The following is a 7,413-nucleotide window of genomic DNA, read 5'->3' on the forward strand; positions in this document are numbered from 1 at the left end:
TCACCTTTAGGACACTCACCTCCCTAAATATTCACCTTTAGGACACTCACCTCCCTAAATATTCACCTTTAGGACACTCACCCCCCAAAGATTCACCTTTAGGACACTCACCTCCCTAACATTCACCTTAGGGCCTCCCTAAATATTCACCTTTGGACACTGCCTCCCCTAAATATTCACCTTTAGGACACTCACCTCCCTAAATATTCACCTTTAGGACACTCACCTCCCCTAAATATTCACCTTTAGGACACTCACCTCCCCTAAATATTCACCTTTAGGACACTCGCCTCCCCTAAATATTCACCTTTAGGACACTCGCCTCCCCTAAATATTCACCTTTAGGACACTCACCTCCCCTAAATATTCACCTTTAGGAGTTTACATTTGAACCCTACTTAAAAATACAGACCCTTGATCTTACTTAACTCAATTTAATAAACTAAAATACATTGATGCAGCACCTACGCATGATCAGCGGTGTACACTAAACCAATATATTATCTTAAACGTACGTAGGTAAAAACTGCATTACTACACCACTTCATCGAGGTTAGTAAATAGTAGGGACACAGCCAGTAGCCCAGGACTGTGCTCATACTCTCCGTGTATATACAGTACCGGCATGGTAGGTGATAATTTTTTTTCGTGTCGACGATATCCACACAATAATAATACCTACCAAACAATGCTTAACATTTATCCTTTCCTCAACTCTTGTGTGAACGTTAAACTTAGGTGAAACATGATGTCGTTAGCCTGGGCCCGAGCACACAAGCTAAGACGCCTAGTAACTCGAATCACATATCGACGTAAACAGCAAAAATTGGATTACATTGAACAACATTCACTCTGCGACAAGTAAGAACTAAACAAAATGTTATTTATGCACTCGAATTACGTGAGAGAACCAGTTGTAAGATCCTAGACCTTCTCAGACATAAAGGCTTAGTTACCTCTTCCGTTCAAACAGTTCTTGAACTGCGATAAGACATACTGCACCATTAAACGGAAAGTGCAGATTAGTGTCACACAAATTGTTATACTGTACCTGATAATATACGAGATGCGGTATTCACTCCGTATTACAACAGGCTTTGCAAAAATAATAGGATAATACTTTTACACAAACTGCACCCAAGAATATCAAAATCAACCACTTTGAAGTTTATCGCAGTCATTTTTCCCGCCTCTGCTGACGGCTGTTTAATATTTCAATGTGATTCTGATCTTTTAAAATGTTAGTTTTGCATACTGACGTATAATACTTCTGATAAACTTCCTACGTGCTTATGTTTGAAATAATGAATGTATATCTTTATATAATTTTGCTAAATATCTTTCTCGTCAGAAACAATCATCCCAACAATTATGAATAAACTCATTTAGAAATACATCATTACTTCAAGACGAAATCGGGCAGATTTGCAACAGCCAATCAGCTGTAACTCTTGAGAAGTGAGCGAAGCATCTCTTCTCAGCTGGGAAAAAACGCATTATAGTTGTGTTGTCAGTGTATAAGTATTTTGTCGTGCATACAGCACATTTTAGAAAGGTACTGCAGGCAAGTCTCAGTGAATCTTAACCACCAGTTACTGTACTGTACATGAAGGTTACAGATTTCTTAGCTTAGCTCAAGCATATATTAATTATAACATGGAGGCATACATAAGGCTTATCTGCATCGATGCTACACCCCGTGGAACTCGGCGGATAGTGGCCTAGCAATGTAATAGCCACTATCAACATATACTGTAGACAGTTGGTACAGTACTTATAAAAATATAGGCTAAGTACAGGTTTCAATTATATAACTAGCATCATCCGAATTAATTAGATAAACGGCAATGAAACACAGCTTATCACTTCCTTCTCACATGGTAGATGACTTTCATATGTCATCTATGCACCTCTGATTAGTATGGCTCCAGCCCTCTACGGAATACGAGTCTGCCCCTGTAACTCAGACACCACAGATATGTTTAAGGAGTTCTCTAAATAACCTCCTATTATATATTCTCTCATAAAAGGGCAGTCGCCCATCATCAGTTAGTTAATTCATCCTTACACCAATATAGTGAGCATCTCTGTTTGGGATTATAAACTAACAAAGCCATATAGTGTTTGTGTAACATTAACTACACCGAAGCGCATGCAAACATATTATTTACAAGTACAGTAACTCCAGCTGAAACTACAGTACAAGGCCAGTTACAAGAGTTACATGTGTTAGCTGGTGAGATATCCAACAATCTATATCAGATACATAAGGAAACAGCTTGGATATTCATTTACAATCTCTAGTGTTACATATTCACCTTCCCTAAATATTAAACTTTGACACCCGCCTCCCTGCCTCTTGATAAACTATGGTAAAAAAAAAATCTAAATAAAATAAAGCCCAAAGCAAAGTTTATAAATCATTTAATAATATTTCTAGCACAAAATTTTTACTAAACGGACAGACGGAAGATAATTTTTCAAAAGGTAACCCAAAATAGACATGTAAAACCATTCTCAGCTGTGTGGAGTACTAAGTAAAAAAATCACTTGTACACTATCTTCATCTCGGAAAACATGTATATGTTGTACTGAAGTAAATACACGAACCTCCCCTTCATATGACACACTTTGAATATAACTTAAACACAAACAACAATACATGTATATATATTAAATTCGTCTGAAATAAGTTTGCATCCTTTGTATTGAACTACATAAGTATTTTCTGTGCACCTGAAAAAAAATACTTCGCATTTGTTTTGACTGAAATATGTGAACTTTAATTCATCTAAAATAAACTTTTCATGTGTAGTGAACAGAAATAAATAAATAAATAAATATGTAATTCATCTGCACCTGAAAAATGCATATGTACTGTAGTTACCTGTACTAAAACACATGTACCTTACCTACATCTGAAATACTACACTACACTACCTTCATAAAGAACATTCTAAGTGTTAGTCATATTTTTAATTAAACCTAGACATTGTAACCTAACCTAACCTAACCTTAAAGCTAACACTGCTACAAGTCTTGAATTATTTCAGTACCTGATGTTTCCACTGCTAGGCCACCAGTACTGAACGGTCAGCAATGTTAATAAGAAACATGCAATAAAACAAATATAAAATAAAATCAGCCTCCTAATAAAGCAAAGTTCTGTATTTTGAAGATTTTTACTATGAAAATTTTAGAAAAAATACTTCTTATTTTATATTAATTTACTCTATTTCATAGTGACGTTAATATTATATTCGTGGATTTTCAATTTTTTGAACTAATTAAACCTTTAGATGTGAATATCTTAAAACTGCAGCCTATTATAATAATGTTTATATCTCTACAACTGACAACATGTAGGCCTACTTACCGTGCACTGATGTCTCGACCTGTAAAAACATAAACCAGTGTTAGATACAATCATTTAATGTAAAAATAACTTCTTTTGATACTGCCGCCTAAAGAACACGAAGTTTGGACCACAACATTCAATTTTGTTCAAAATCTCAATAACAGTAGTGTTCAAACTCTTTATAAAATCCCTTTAGGTAAGTAAAAATCCCTTAATTTATCCCCAAACTACAAATCCTTCTTTTAACCCTAAAACTATCTTAATAAAAGCACAACAACTTTATTATACCCTAAATCCCTATAAGAGGTATACAACACCTTTTTAGCCAACCCTAAAGTTTCCCCAATGATCGGTGAAACCTCTACCAAACAGCCTCAAAGCCTACCCTAGATAGGTAATGTGGGGCCCAAAAGTCCCCACGCCGAACTTATATGAACATAAGTGTAAAAGGGTAATAAAAATCAATCTATATTTTCATATACTCAGCTATTTGGTAATTTTTTTTTCATTTTCACTCAAAAGCCTGGATAAGACCTTTAAATGTTTGTATATGCTTTTAAATTTCATTAAATATAATTTCCAGATTTTTTTTTCCTCTGGGGTCTGTGGGACCCCCATTACCATAGGTTCAGAAAATTTGGACCATTACCTATCTAGGGTTGATATATATCTTGAAGGAAGAATATTGGCTGTGGTCTGTCTGGCTTATCAGAGGACTGTGTAATCTTGTCTGGTCTGTTTATAGACTTTGGCGTGGGTTGTCTGATGATCCTTTGCTTTTAGAATCTGGCTTCAATTTTATTTAATCTTTTGTTTTGCCTCCTGTCCTGTTTGATGTTTTTATTTTGCCTCCTGTCCTGTCTGATCTTTTGTTTTGGCTTCTGTTCTGTTTGATCTTTTTATTTTGGATACTGTCCTGTCTCATCTTCTTTCGTTTATAGAAATGGTTCCTGTATCACTATTACCAGTTTATATTTCTACGATGTCTGATCCTCTTTTGTTTACCAGCGCCTGGGGTCATGCGTGGGTAATTCTTATACTATGTATTCAAATCATGTTTTTGCTTGCCATTATTTGAGTCCTACGTTTGTTTGATGTTCTATTATTTTTAGGGGAAATATTTTTAGTGTGGCAGCGAGCAGAGAGGAATGTTGTGTCGCGGATAATTATGTTTGTTGACGGAATATTTTAGTTTATTTTAGACAACACAAGAGCGAGTTTTAATCCTCTAAATCGAGTTTGTCTTTGTTATGCTGGATATCTGTATAAAAGTGAGACTGGGTGGGTGAGAGAGAGAGAGAGACACACAGAGATAATATTAATGACGGTACTACACCACCTACAGAAAGACCTCCTTCCCCCAACATAAACAACCTTCCATTAACACAATATACTGCTAATAAAACCCTCTGATATTACCCTCATAATGACATCATTATCTGGATGAGGTTCACTACAAAGTACAGCATTAATAACACATTTTACTACCAATCATAAAATTACTTTCACAGTTGTATCACGAATGTTGTGTTCTATGACTCCCAGAAGTTGTTAATAATAATAATAATAATAACAATAATAATAAAATGTGGAAAACCATCATCATCAAGAATAATAATAATAATAACAATAACAATAATAATAACAATAACAATAACAATAATAGGCTTCTTCAGTAACCATTACCGACTGCTGGTTGAGTCACACAGGAGCACCTCTAGAACACTGGAGGGGACAGCTAGACAATGGCTGGCTTCCTCCTTCCCTCCTGCCCCTTGAGAAAAATGCCTTTGATAACGTCCAGATTATTATTAAAATCTTGCAATTATCTAAGGGGAGAATGTTCTCTGGTGACACACACACACACACTCAGTCTCCGTTGGTCTGTTTATACACGACAGACGTCTGAGTAGCAACTGTGTACCCGGTTCTTGGTTCTGTCTAGCAGGAGAGACAGATGAACCTTCCTCTAGACAGCTCCCAAACACGGTGGTTCTGACCCTCGCTCTCTCTAACCTTCGTGTTGTCTCTTACCTCTCCAAGTCTCTCATCGACCCTAAGGAGACTTGAGACTTTCTGTTCGAGATACAGTTTGATTTCTAAGGCCGTACATACATATACCTAGATCACGCGCACCGACAGTGATTTACTTGCATATATATATATATATATATATATATATATATATATATATATATATATATATATATATATATATATATATATATATATATATATATATATATCTCACACCATCAGCTTGTCGTAAAACCTAACGTAATCTGATGTAACGTAACACACACTCCCGTATTCCCTGCATCTACAGTACACACGCTGTCGTGCAGCAACACACATACAGACGATAATCCTGACTTCTTTTCATCTTTCAACCTTTTGTACTTCACGATAAAAGAATTTCTTGTATATACGGTCTATATTTTTACTTTTCATGAAGCAAGACAAGAAAACAAGTGTAAGACAGACAGACAGACAGACAGACAGAAAGGGTAAGTAAATAGAAAGACAGATAAGTAGACAAAGACAAGTATATAGACAGACAAGCAGACAGAAAGACATAAGGAGACAGACACAGAAAGATAAGTACACAGGCACAGAAAGATAAACAAACAGATAGACACACCTCCCCAACAACCAAGGATCATATAATGTGTATAGTCCTTACCACCAACCATCCTTCAGTATCACCTTAACGAACATAACTGACTGATATACTTTAAGTCATGATCTGTTGTCACTAAAAGTTAAATAAATAAATAAAATAAATAAAAAAAATAAAAATCCAGCGAAATATAGTTTATCTTTTTCTCCAAACTACAAAAATATAAATGATTAAAAAAAATAGCAACTCTCTCTCATTAGTTGAGATTCTAACGGAGTCATGATCGCCTCCACTACCACACTACCGTGACCTCTAAGACTATAACTGGCCTCTATACTGGACCTCACCACACTACCATGACCTCTAAGACTATAACTGGCCTCTATACGGGACCTCACCACACTACCATGACCTCTGAGACAATACCTGACCTCTATACTGGACCTCACCACACTACCATGACCTCTGAAGACTATACTTGGCCTCTAAATTGGACCTCACCACACTACCATGACCTCTGAGACTATACCTGGCCTCTATATTGGACCTCACCACTACCATGACCTCCCTAAGACTATAACTGGCCTCTATACGGGACCTCCACCACCTACCATGACCTCTGAGACTATACCTGGCCTCTACCTCTTGGACCTCACCCACACTACCATGACCTCTAAGACCTGTGGCCTCTATATTGGACCTCACCACACTACCATGACCTCTGAGACTATACCTGGCCTCTATACTGGACCTCCCCACACTACCATGACCTCTGAAGACTATACTTGGCCTCTAAATTGGACCTCACCACACTACCATGACCTCTGAGACTATACCTGGCCTCTATACTGGACCTCACCACACTACCATGACCTCTAAGACTATAACTGGCCTCTATACTGGACCTCACCACACTACCATGACCTCTAAGACTATAACTGGCCTCTATACTGGACCTCACCACACTACCATGACCTCTGAGACTGTATCCCCGGCCTCTATGTGGACCTCACCACACTACCAAAGCCTCTAGACTATAACTAGCCTCTATACGGGACCTCACCCACACCTACCATGACCTCTGGGGGCTATACAGCTCTATATTGAACTACCCCACACTACCATGACCTCTAAGACTATAACTGGCCTCTATACGGGACCTCACCACACTACCATGGCCCTATGAGACAATACCTGACCTTTATACTGGACCTCACCACACTACCGTGACCTCCCGGACTGTGCCCGGCCTCTATACTGGACCTCACCACACTACCATGACCTCCTGAAGACAATACCTGACCTCTATACTGGACCTCACCGCACTACCATGACCTCTGAGACAATACCTGACCTCTATACTGGACCTCACCACATTACCATGACCTCTGAGACAATACCTGACCTCTATACTGGACCTCACCACATTACCATG

Source organism: Homarus americanus, unplaced genomic scaffold (assembly GCF_018991925.1).
Source record: "Homarus americanus isolate GMGI-L3 unplaced genomic scaffold, GMGI_Hamer_2.0 scaffold19705, whole genome shotgun sequence".
Lineage (NCBI taxonomy): Eukaryota > Metazoa > Arthropoda > Malacostraca > Decapoda > Nephropidae > Homarus > Homarus americanus.